Genomic DNA, 13349 nt, shown 5'->3' on the forward strand with positions numbered 1-13349 from the left:
GAAAAATGGCAGTCCTTCCAGGTTAAGCAAGTGTGTGCTAAAACCACTAGCGCAGTTTAGTAAAAGGAGCCTTAAGTTGTATGAAGGATGGCATGGCATAACTCCCAAAGCCCAAATTATTGGTACCACCATTATTTCTTTTTCCAGATTTGTCCAAATTCAATTTGCACTCCAAGTACTTCATGATCTTTTCCCATTATCACCAGCTATTGACACTTCAACAAACCATAGGTATTTCAGTTCTACACCTGGCATATTGTAATTCTATTCTAAAATTCCACAATATTTTTGATTTTTTTATTTTCTATGACGATCCTTAGTTTAATGTTCCTAATAATTTTTGGCTACCGGTACACTCAATGCACATATTTTACATAAGTTGCCAATGAAGTCTAGCAATTATACCATATTTCCTATTTTTGGTTTGGCCAATTATGCTTTAGCCACTAATAATATAGTCTACAGTTTCCATTTTGTTTTCACACATTCACTGTCATTGCTATTTTTTTCTATTGTCTTTCATGACTTCTTTTTAAATCACTTGTTCTTGAGCAGCAAAATTAATGCTAGTTTCTTTTAGACTTTACTTCTGTAGAAGTTGTCTGCAATTCTTTGTATATTTTCAAAAATATTGTCCATAAAACTGTATGTTTTTCCACAGTTTCAATCGGTCTTGGATATTTCATTTTGTATTCCTTTTCATTTTTTTCAAAGATTTAAACAATTTTTCATTTTGTATTTCGATCTATAGCTGCTCTTTGCCGTTTAGGATGTAATTATTCAGGTCTATTTTCACTGCTTCCACAGGTTGGTTTCACTTGTAATAAACCCAGAACACTATACTTCTGTGAAAGATAAAGCATGTCTAAATGACTTTGTGGGTTTAAGAACATGAAGTATAGTAATTAGCTAGACCAGAAAGCTAGAAAGGCTGTCTAAATCTGTGTCCATTCAACTATGCCAGTAGTGTATTAAAGTATGGGTACAGTCCATGTATTTATTGCTTTTACTCTATTTTCTCTACTGAATTTCGACTTCAAATTTTCTGAACATGCCTAACATTATGTCCTTTGGTTTTTAAACTGATCATGCATAATTTCAGAAGCTTCCTCTCTTAGAGATGAAGAGAATATGGTTACTGCAGATGGGTCATTTGGCCTTTATCTGCCATCATGTTTGTTTCAAGAATTCCTAAGTATTTCTAGGTTACTCCCACTTTTACAAAACCATGAAAGCGTTTTGCATAGGCTGGTGCGCTAAATGCTCTGCGCTGCTCCCAGGAGTGTCAGGAGCAGCGCAGATCATTCAGCACGCCAGCCTGTGCTAAAAACATCTTCTGCTGTTTTGTAAAAGGTAGGTGTGTGTGTGTGTGTATTGGGGAGGGGGGGCGGGGAGGGGTTAAGCACAGTTACTTACCGTAACAGGTGTTATCCAGGGACAGCAGGCAGATATTCTTGACTGATGGGTGATGGCACCGACGGAGCCCCGGTACGGACAATTTTAGAGTGATTGCACTCTAAGAACTTGGAAAGTTCTAGTAGGCCGCACCGCGCGAGTGCCTTCCCGCCCGACAGAGGCGCGCGGTCCCCAGTTAGGATAAGCCAGCTAAGAAGCCAACCTGGGGAGGTGGGTGGGACGCAAGAATATCTGCCTGCTGTCCTGGATAACACCTGTTATGGTAAGTAACTGTGCTTTATCCCAGGACAAGCAGGCAGCATATTCTTGACTGATGGGTGACCTCCAAGCTAACAAAAAGAGGGATGGAGGGAAGGTTGGCCATTAGGAAAACAAATTTTGCAAAACAGATTGGCCGAAGTGTCCATCCCGTCTGGAGAAAGCATCCAGACAATAGTGAGAGGTAAAAGTATGAACTGAGGACCAAGTAGCAGCCTTGCAGATTTCCTCAATAGGAGTGGAACGGAGGAAAGCTACAGATGCTGCCATAGCTCGAACTCTATGGGCCGTGACAGAACCTTCCAGTGTCAGTCCGGTCTGAGCATAACAGAATGAAATGCACGCTGCCAGCCAATTAGACAACGTACGTTTAGAAACAGGACGTCCCAATTTATTCGGATCAAAGGACAGAAAGAGTTGGGGAGCTGATCTGTGGGGCTTAGTACGCTCTAAATAGTAAGCTAGAGCCCTCTTACAGTCCAAAGTATGTAGAGCCTGTTCTCCAGAATGAGAGTGAGGTTTCGGAAAGAAGATAGGTAGAACAATGGATTGGTTGAGATGGAATTCAGAGACAACCTTAGGGAGAAACTTTGGATGTGTACGCAGAACCACCTTATCATGATGAAAGACTGTAAACGGTGGATCAGCAACTAGTGCATGTAGCTCACTGACCCTCCTGGCAGAGGTAAGAGCAATAAGAAAAAGTACCTTCCAAGTAAGAAACTTGAAAGGAGCGGTAGCCAAAGGTTCAAATGGAGGCTTCATTAAGGCGGAAAGAACCACATTGAGATCCCAGACCACAGGAGGGGCTTTGAGAGGTGGTTTCATATTGAAAAGATCCCGCATGAATCTGGACACCAAGGGATGAACCGAGAGAATTTTTCCATGGACTGGCTCATGAAAAGCAGCAATAGCACTGAGGTGGACTCTGATGGAAGTAGACTTGAGGCCAGAGTCAGACAAAGAAAGAAGATAATCTAACAAGGTCTCCACTGCAAGGGAAATGGGATCATGATGATGAAGAAGACACCAGGAAGAAAACCGTGTCCATTTCTGATGGTAACATTGCAGAGTGGCCGGTTTCCTGGAGGCATCCAGAATGGAACGAACGGGCTGAGACAAAAGAGTATAATGAGAAGTCAGCCCGAGAGAAACCAAGCTGTCAGGTGCAGAGACGGAAGGTTGGGATGCAGAAGGGTCTCCTGATGTTGCGTAAGCAGAGAAGGAAACAGTGGAAGAAGAAAAGGCTCCCTGGAACTGAGTTGAAGTAGAAGGGAGAACCAATGTTGCCTGGGCCACCGTGGAGCAATCAGAATCATGGTGGCTCGTTCCCTCTTGAGCTTGAACAAGGTTCTTAACATGAGAGGCAGAGGAGGGAAAGCGTACAGGAACAGATTGGACCAATCGAGGAGAAATGCATCCGCTGCTAGACGGTGAGGAGAGTAGAGTCTGGAGCAGAAGAGGGGCAGCTGGTGATTGTGAGGAGCTGCAAAGAGGTTTATCTGAGGAGTGCCCCATTGAGCGAAGATGGACTGTAGAGTTAAAGGATTGAGTGTCCACTCGTGAGGCTGGAGAATTCTGCTGAGCTTGTCCGCTAAGGAATTCTGTTCTCCCTGAATGTAGATAGCTTTCAGGAATAGTTGGTGATTTGTTGCCCAAGCCCAAATCTTCTGGGCTTCCTGGCACAAGAGGCGAGAGCCTGTCCCACCCTGCTTGTTGATGTAGTACATTGCAACTTGATTGTCTGTGCACAGCAGGAGGACTTGAGGAAAGAGAAGACGTTGGAAGGCCTTGAGGGCATAAAACATCGCTCTGAGTTTCAGGAAATTGATGTGATGTTTCATTTCCTGGGCTGTCCAAAGTCCTTGAGTTTGGAATTCGTTCAAATGAGCTCCCCAGGCATAAGGGGAGGCGTCGGTGGTGATGACAAGTTGATGAGGAGGTAGATGGAACAGAAGACCTCTGGAGAGATTTGAGGATATCAACCACCATTGTAGAGACTGACGAAGAGATGATGTCACAGATATGTGTCGTGAGCAAGGATCCGTCGCTTGGGACCACTGGGTAGCTAGGGTCCATTGAGGAGTGCGCAGGTGAAGACGTGCGAAGGGTGTGACATGGACTGTGGAGGCCATGTGACCCAAGAGTATCATCATTTGCTTGGCAGAGATGGAACGTTGTGGAAGTACCTGCTGACATAGAGATTGAAGAGTTTGAAGACGGTTGGACGGCAGGAATGCTCTCATGAGGACGGTGTCCAGCACCGCTCCAATGAATTGAAGTCTCTGAGAGGGGATGAGATGAGATTTGGGTAGATTGATCTCGAACCCCAGAAGTTGTAGAAACAGGATGGTTTGGTTGGTGGCCAGGAGTACTGTTTGAGATGAATTGGCCTTGATTAACCAATCGTCCAGATAAGGAAACACCTGAAGGTGGTGGGAACGTAGAAAGGCAGCCACCACAATCAGACATTTGGTGAACACTCTCGGAGAGGAGGCAAGACCGAAGGGCAGCACCTTGTATTGGTAATGACAATGATTGATCATGAAGCGGAGGTACTGTCTGGAGGCCAGATTGACGGGTACATGAGTGTATGCCTCTTTGAGATCGAGGGAGCATAGCCAGTCGTCTTGATGGAGAAGAGGATAAAGAGTTGCCAGAGAAAGCATCTTGAATTTCTCCTTGACCAAGCATTTGTTGAGATCGCGAAGATCTAGGATGGGTCTGAGATCCCCTGTTTTTTTGGGGACCAGAAAATAACGGGAGTAGAATCCCTGCTCCTTCTGATCTAGAGGAACTTCCTCTATGGCGTTCAGGAGGAGGAGGGATTGAACCTCCTGAAGAAGGAGATAAGACTGAGAGGTGTTCAAAGCAGACTCTCTTGGCAGACTTTGTGCAGGACGTGTCTGAAAGTTGAGAGAGTAGCCGTGGCGGATGATGTTGAGGACCCACTGATCCGATGTGATGTTCTCCCAACGGCTGATGTAACAAGAAAGACGTCCTCCTATGGGTCGAGGGAGAAGAGCAGATGGTGGAATACTGGCTATGCTTTGGAAAACCACGTCAAAAGGGTTGTGTAGACTTTTGTGGTGGAGGAGGTTTCACCTGTTGCTGCTGGGCTGGCCTAGGTGGTTGTCGCTGTTGCTGGCGCTGACGTCTAGGCTGTTGAGTAGCCGGTGGCAAGGGACGGGCAGTATAGCGGCGCTGGTAGGCGGATTGTTGGCGAAAAGGCCGAGCAGGTGGAGTCTTTTTCTTAGTCTTCAGGAGAGTATCCCAACGAGTCTCATGGGCAGACAGCTTTTGTGTAGTGGAATCCATGGACTCTCCGAAGAGCTCATCACCTAAGCAGGGAGCATTTGCTAGGCGGTCCTGATGATTTACATCGAGCTCTGAGACTCTGAGCCATGCCAACCGACGCATGGCAACAGACATAGCCGTGGCCCTAGAAGTCAATTCAAAAGTGTCATAAATTGACCGAACTAGGAACTTTCGTAACTGGAGAAGAGAGGAAGAACAGGCATGAAAAGCAGATTTCTTGCGGTCAGGGAGGTACTTTTCAAAAGCAGCCATGTTTTGAATGAGGTGCTTTAAATAAAATGAAAAATGAAAAGCATAGTTTCCTGACCTATTGGCTAACATGGCATTTTGATATAAACGTTTGCCAAATTTGTCCATTGACTTTCCTTCTCTGCCAGGAGGGACTGAGGCATACACACTAGCTCCCGCTGATTTCTTTAGTGTGGATTCTACCAAAAGAGACTCATGCGGGAGCTGAGGTTTGTCAAAACCAGGAATGGGGATAACCCTGTATAAGGAGTCCAGTTTACGAGGAGCTCCTGGTACAGTCAGGGGAGTCTCTAGATTTTTATAAAACGTCTCTCGTAAGATGTCATGGAGAGGAAGTTTGAGTAATTCCCTTGGAGGCTGGTCAAAGTCCAGAGCATCAAGGAATGCCTTGGATTTCTTAGACTCAGCCTCCAAGGGAATAGAAAGAGATTCACACATCTCTTTTAAGAAAGAGGTAAAGGATGTGGAATCTTGTTTAGAAGAGGGATCTGCAATAAGGTGATCCTCTTCGTCAGAGGAACACTCGCCCTCAGACAGAAAAGGGTCTTCAGAGTCACCCCACAAATCAGGATCCCTAATATGAGAGCCACGGTCTCGAGATTCCAGAGTGGAGGGTTCCAGGTGTCGGATTTTGCGTGCCGACTTACCCGACCTCATAGACACGGTACCGGGAGATGTGACATGTTGCATCGGCATCGAAGTCTGCACCGTCTGGTGCTGAGCTCTCGGTTCCGGTGCTAAAATTGGCATCGAAGTCAATGAAGCAGTATGGACCGGTACCGACAAAGTGGATGCCGATAAAAGAGGGCGCTCCACTGTCGGTACCGGTGGCTCAGACCGGACCGGGACTGGAAGGTTCGGTGTCAAAAGTGCGGGAAGGAGTTGTTGTAACTGCTCCTTAAGTTGCACTTGCAGGACAGCAGCAATCTGCTCGTCCAGCGAAGGCACCGGTACCGCCTTTTTCTTCTGCGGTACCTGTGGTGCCGCTCTACGCTCCGAGGATGAGGAACCTGATGTCGAGGGGCTCACCTCGATAGGAGCGGAGCGCTTCCGTGGGCGCCTCGAGGCCGGCAGGACTGGACTAGCTGCTACTGAGAGCGGAGGACGCTCCAACGGGGAAGGCTTCTTAGCCGGCTTACCTGCGGGGTGTGACGCCAGCGCGGTATCACGCGGTGTCGATGAAGTAGGTGCCGACTGAGATGGGGCCGATGTCAGTGCAGGGGAATCAGACATCTCGGCGCCAAATAATAACCGCTGTTGGATCTGGCGGTTTTTAAGAGTTCTCTTTTTTAAAGTCGCACAGCGGGTGCAGGTAGACGCTCGATGGTCAGGACCAAGACACTGCAGACACCAGTTGTGCGGGTCTGTGAGTGAAATTGGTCAAGCGCACCGCTGGCACTTCTTAAACCGGGTTGAGGGGGCATGAAGGTAAAAACGGCTTCTGCCAAATCGAAGGCCGAGGCCTCGATGGTGGCAACAGGCCCCGCCGGGGCGAAACCGAAAAAAAAAAATGAAAAGAAAACACAATTAGTTTTTTTTTTTTTTTTTAAACAAAGAAAAGAAAAAGGAGGAAACAATATTTCCGACCAAGTTTACGCGAGCGGGAAGGCAAAAAGAACAAAAGTTTTCAACAGCTGTTGAAACATGCGTCTTCTTAGCTCTGCGGAAACTAAGAAACTGGGGACCGCGCGCCTCTGTCGGGCGGGAAGGCACTCGCGCGTGCGCAGTGCGGCCTACTAGAACTTTCCAAGTTCTTAGAGTGCAATCACTCTAAAATTGTCCGTACCGGGGCTCCGTCGGTGCCGTCACCCATCAGTCAAGAATATGCTGCCTGCTTGTCCTGGGATAAATGATGTTACCATTCTGAAGTTCAGTTTCTTCTGTGTTTTCAATTTTCCCCGAGCTTTTTAATGATAAAATCGCACATTTGTTAAGTACAGATACCCTTACTATGCCACTGAATGCATGAATATGACATATGTCGAGCACAAAAGAAAGATAAAATCCTGCTCAAAAAGGTGCAAGGTTCTTCAAATAATACAAAGTTTTACTTCAATAATAACTTCATGTGAAGCTGTTGTTTTTTAAAATGGTAAGGTGGATTTTCTGTCACAGGATTTAATATGAGATTAAAATCACCTCCAATAATACAAGGATCATTGACATCCTCAATGATTAAGGATGAGATGCACTGGGGTCAGCGATCGTTGCCAAACCTGTTTTCACAGCTTTGGCGACAATCGCTTTTGCTGACCCGATGTACAAAACGGCCCACTGCGTGTTTTCTCCCTTGATTGCCCATTTTCAAATCTGGCCATGCAAATTAGTGAGATGGATAACCTGGACATACAGATGGATAAACTGGACAAACTGGCCTCACTTGTGTATGCTGGACACTACAAACATTTTTAACCTATATTTTCCCATAGCCTAAACCAGCTTTCCTTTCAGATGGAACAGCCTGTACCTTGCTGTCTGTGAACACATGTATCCTTTGAAATGCTAACCCAGGTGGCCTTTTCTGCAAAGTTCTTGTCTCCATTCCCTGCTGGGAGGATACTTCTCCAAGGTTCTGCTGAGCTGTTATCAGTGCTGTATGACATCACATATGCAAGGCACCCTGGAAAGCCATAAAACATTTATAACAAGCAACAATCCCTGCAGGATGATGGGGGAGTAGAGATGGAGAAGCCTGAACGAGCCTGGTAACCAGGCTGGCTGTTTGTCTGCAAGTTATGGGAATCAGGCACAGCTGGGGTGCTGGAGGTCACCTTGCCAACTTTCTGCATAACACTATCTACAAGGACGCGATCCTGAAGATGTACAGCGTTGTAAAACCACAAATTAGCATCTGCAAGGTGATAAGGATCTCAGAGCAGGAGGAACAAAGTTAATGAAGAATTCTCTGTTTCTGCTCGGGCCCCTTCCATTGGGGGGGGGGGGGGGAGAAGTGAGAGAGGCGTGGACTAGGAGGAGGAATAGTTAGGTATACATTTTTGTACCAATAGGGAAGTACATGACCAGAGTTTGGGGATGTGCTTTTTGGAACAAAGGAAGAATTTATCTGTATTAAAAAAACATGCATCACAGGTAGAGCCAGAGAGATTTACTTGCTTATGCCAGCGGGTGTGCTAGCACCCCTGTTCGGCATATGGGTGTAAGTTCTACTCTCCAATGCATATTCTGAACTGACAATATATTTCTTTCTGCTATGTTTTTGCTGCTGTAATTTTGTAAGTCTTTATAATAACAATAAAAATATTGTCTGTTTTGGAAAATACAATGCCGTCTCGTAGTCATTCCAATGAGGTAAACTAAGCAGCATTTACTTCATTAGCTAAAACCCCATGCAAAGTAGCCAAGTGATTGATGCACTAACATCACTTGGCTATGCAAAAAACCAAAACCCAGGGGTTTTAGTTATCAGAAAAAAGGAGAAAGGAGAAATTAGGTTCTTACCTGCTAATTTACTTTCTTTTAGCTTCTCCAGACCAGTAGAGGTTAATCTTTACGAATGGGTATATATCCAATCATGACCAGCAGGTGGAGACTGAAAACAAAACTTTGGGACAGTATATACTATCCTCCCTTCTCTATTTCCCTCAGTCTGCCGAATAGCCAAGCAGAACCAAGAACTGGAAAACAGAAAGAAAACAATACTCCGAACAGGAGTAACAAATAACATACCCAAATGCTGTTGGAAAATGCAGAGGAGAAATACCCGAAGGAAAATGTCCCCATAGCTCGTCAGCTAAGCCAGCCAAGCCACAGCCGCTGTTCTTTAATTCTCCCCGGCCCTAGAAAAATACTAGAACCCGCAGCAAAAAACAAAAACTGCCTGCGAAACAGCCCCAACAACAATAACAACAGACAGGGTGGGGACCTCTACTGGTCTGGAGAAGCTAAAAGAAAGTAAATTAGCAGGTAAGAACCTAATTTCTCCTTCTTTAGCACTCTCCAGACCAGTAGAGGTTAATCTTTATGAATGGGACGTACCAAAGCAGTCCCTCTCACGGGCGGGACCCCCGAAGGGCCGATACCAGAACACGCTCACCGAACACCGCGTCCCGACGCACCTGAACATCTACCCGATAATGCCTAACAAATGAATGCAAGGAGGACCAAACCGCAGCCTTACAAATATCCACCGGAGGCACGAGCGACGACTCATCCCAAGAAGCCGCCCGACCCCGAGTGGAATGAGCCTTGAGAAACTCCGGAACCGGCTTCTGACTCAGAAGATAAGCGGAAGCAAACGTCTCCTTGATCCAGCGCGCAATAGTAGCCTGAGAAGCTCCAGCCCCCCGACGAGGACCCGCCAGAAGGACAAAGAGATGATCGGAGCTCCGAAAATCCCGGGTCCGCTGCACATAAGCGCGGAGGACCCGACCGACATCCAACTTGCGCAGCTGCCGTTGCTCAGAAGAACCCTCCCGACTACCCAAGACCGGGAGGACCACCGATTGATTGACATGAAAAGGAGAAACTACTTTCGGCAGAAAGGAAGGAACAGGCCGCAAAACAACCCGCTCCCTCGAAAATTCCAGGAAGGGAGCCCTACAAGAGAAAGCCTGTAGCTCAGAAACCCTCCTAGCAGAAGTAATGGCCACCAAAAAGACCGACTTCAGCGTAAGGTCCTTCAAAGAACAGCCATCCAACGGCTCGAAAGGCGGGCGCACCAGAACCGAGAGAACCAGATTGAGATCCCAAGAGGGAAACGAGGGCCTTATGGGAGGCCTGAGCAACTTGGCTGCCCGAAGAAAGCGAATCACATCAGGAATGGCCGACAAACGCTGACCTGTCACCAGCCCCCGAAAAGCCGACAGGGCCGCCAGTTGAACCCGGAGAGAAGACCAAGCCAGGCCTCTATCCAGGCCATCCTGCAAGAACTCTAGAATGTTAGGCAGGGAAGCGCGAAAAGAGACCACTCCCCGCGCCCGGCACCATTCCTCAAAAAGACGCCAAACCCGCACATAAGCCCGAGAGGTAGAAAGCCTCCGGGATCCCAAAAGTGTAGAGACCACCTTATCTGAATATCCCTTCTTACTCAGGCGGCCCCTTTCAAGAGCCAAGCCGTAAGACAAAAGGGAGACGGGTCGAACATGGGAATGGGACCCTGTGTCAGCAGATCGCACACGAGAGGCAGAGGAAGAGGATCCGCCACCAGATGCCTCACCAGATCCGCATACCACGGACGACGAGGCCAATCTGGAGCCACCAAAACCACCAGCCCCGGGTGGCGAACAATGCGAAGCAGTACTCTGCCCACTAATGGCCAAGGAGGGAACACATACCACAGCCCCTCCGTTGGCCACGGTTGGACCAGAGCATCCAGACCCTCGGCCAGACCGTCCCTGCGACGACTGAAGAAGCGGGGTACTTTGGTGTTGCCACTTGTGGCCATCAGATCAATCAGGGGCTGCCCCCAAGCCCGCACTATCAACTGAAACGCCACGGCGCCGAGACACCACTCTCCCGGATCCAAGAAGTGACGACTGAGGAAGTCCGCCTGAACGTTCTCTACCCCGGCAATGTGAGAGGCCGAGAGGTCCAGAAGATGCGACTCCGCCCAAACCATGAGCCGAGCCGCCACCTGCGCCACCTGAGTGCTCTTGGTGCCCCCCTGACGATTGACATAAGCCACCGCCGTGGCATTGTCCGACAGGACTCTGACCGACTTGCCCAACAAAAGGGAGTGGAAAGCCAACAGCGCCAGCCGGACCGCTCTGGTCTCCAACACGTTGATCGACCAGGAGGCCTCCTCTGCGGACCAGGTACCCTGAGCTGAGTGACCCAGACACTGAGCCCCCCAACCCAGGAGACTCGCATCCGTAAGGAGCACCGTCCACTGCGGAAGATCCAGACCCACCACCTGAACTAGGTGAGGGGTCTGGAGCCACCAACGCAGACTGCAGCGCGCCAAGCCTCGCAGGGGAACCGGAACATCCATCCCGTGCCTCTGGGGAGACCACCTCCGGAGCAGAGCATACTGGAGAGGACGCATGTGGGCCCGCGCCCACCTCACCACGTCCAGGGACGCCGCCATCGACCCCAAGACCTGGAGGAAATCTCGCGCCCGAGGACACCGGGACGCCAAAAGCAGGCGAATCTGAGATTGCAATTTGCTCACCCGGGCCTCTGGGAGGAAGACCCTCTCCAAGGAGGTGTCGAACAGCACCCCTAGGTACTCCAGACGCTGAGCCGGGACCAACCGGCTCTTGGAAAGGTTGACCGCCCGGCGACCGGAGAAACTCCACCACCCGAGCTGTAACCCGGGAGCTTTTCTGCAACGACTTTGCCCGAATTAACCAGTCGTCCAGGTAGGGGTGTACCAGGATGCCCTCCGACCGCAAGGCTGCCGCGACGACCACCATCACCTTGGTGAACGTCCGGGGAGCCGTGGCCAGCCCAAAGGGAAGCGCACAGAACTGATAGTGCCGACCCAAGATCGCAAAGCGCAGGAAATGCTGATGAGAGGCCCGAATGGGAACATGCAAGTAGGCCTCCGTCAGATCGAGAGAAGTGAGAAACTCCCCCGGCTGAACCGCCAGAATGACCGACCGCAGAGTTTCCATACGGAAAGAGGGAATCTTGAGAGCCCTGTTGACCCCTTTCAAATCGAGGATGGGCCGAAAAGTCCCCTCCTTCTTGGGCACCACAAAGTAAATGGAGTACCTGCCCGTGCCCCACTCCAGAGGGGGCACTGGAACAACTGCCCTGAGATCTAGCAAGCGCTGAAGAGTCTGGCGAAAAGCCTGCGTCTTCCCAGGAGTCTGACATGGAGAAGCGAGGAAAAAGTCCGGCAGAGAGTGGGCGAACTCCAGGGCATAACCGTCCCGCACCACCTCCAGGACCCACTGATTGGACGTGATCTCGGCCCATTTGGGGAAAAAGTCGCGCAGCCGGGCCCCCACCGGAACCAAAGGGGGCGCCGGCAAGGCGTCATTGTGCAGGACGGGAAGCGGGGGAACCGGCGGAGGGATTCCCTGCCCCCCGACGGGCCCCCCGAAAGGGCTGCATGCGCTGGAAGAACCGACCCCGGGAAAACCCCGGAGACTGGAAAGAAGCAGCCCCACGCCCAGGGCGATACTTGCGAAATTCCCGCAAACGCCCCCCAGGCCGCACCACCCCGAGACGCAGGGCGGGCACGGTCCTCCGGCAGACGGGGAACTTTCGAGTCCGACAGAGTCTGAATCAACTTATCCAAGTCCTCACCAAATAAAAACGATCCCCGAAAGGGAAATTTAGTAAGCTTAGCTTTGGACGCAGCATCCGCCGCCCAAGCGCGCAGCCACAACACACGCCTTGCGGCCACGCCAAAAGCCATAGACTTAGCCGAGATCCACACCAAGTCATATAGAGCATCTGAGAGGAATGAGGCAGCCATCTCAATCTTCGCTACCTCCTGATCCACCAGAGACCAGTCATCAGACTCTCGATCCAAGACACGCTCCGCCCACCGAAACACGGTGCGAGCGACCAGTCCCCCACAAATAGCCGCCTGGACCCCAAAGGCAGAGACCTGAAAATTTTGCTTAAGGATGTTCTCCAACTTGCGCTCCTCAGAGTCCCGCAAGGCAGAACCGCCCTCAAAAGGCACGGTATGCCGCTTGGAAATTGCCGAGACCACCGCATCAATGACTGGCGAAGCTAACGTAGCCCGATCCCCTTCTGGAATGGGATACAGGCGAGCCATGCTGCGCGCCAGCCGAAACGGCGTCTCCGGCGTTTTCCACTGCTCCAGAATAATATCCTGAATATCCTGATGCATAGGAAAAGAGCGGGAAACGGAACGGATCCCCCGTAACAGAGGGTCCCCCACACGCGGAGTCTCCGGCGGCGCGTCCTCAAAACGCAAAACCGAAGAAACCTGGTGAATAAGGTCAGGCAGCTCATCTCTCTGAAAAAGGCGCACCACGGACGCCTCTTCACTGGAAAACGGGAAACCCGACAACCCGCCGCCAGCTTCCGTCCCCTCCAGAGGGTCCTGGAATTCCTCAGAAGGGTCCAGGTCCTCCTCCAGACCGACACGTTCCTCCGACCACAAATCCTCGTCCCACGACACCCGCGGACGCTTGGACAAGGGAGGCGGCGGAGGGGACGTCACG

At 49.9% G+C, this 13349-nt stretch overlaps 1 protein-coding gene across 2 annotated transcripts in view; it reads right to left on the bottom strand.

The window, feature by feature from the left end:
- MDN1 (midasin AAA ATPase 1) overlaps window positions 1–13349 on the bottom strand; it is a 943760-nt gene that overhangs the window by 303364 nt on the left and 627047 nt on the right. The gene's annotated exons all lie outside the window — the stretch shown is intronic.

Source organism: Geotrypetes seraphini, chromosome 3 (genome assembly GCF_902459505.1).
Source record: "Geotrypetes seraphini chromosome 3, aGeoSer1.1, whole genome shotgun sequence".
Lineage (NCBI taxonomy): Eukaryota > Metazoa > Chordata > Amphibia > Gymnophiona > Dermophiidae > Geotrypetes > Geotrypetes seraphini.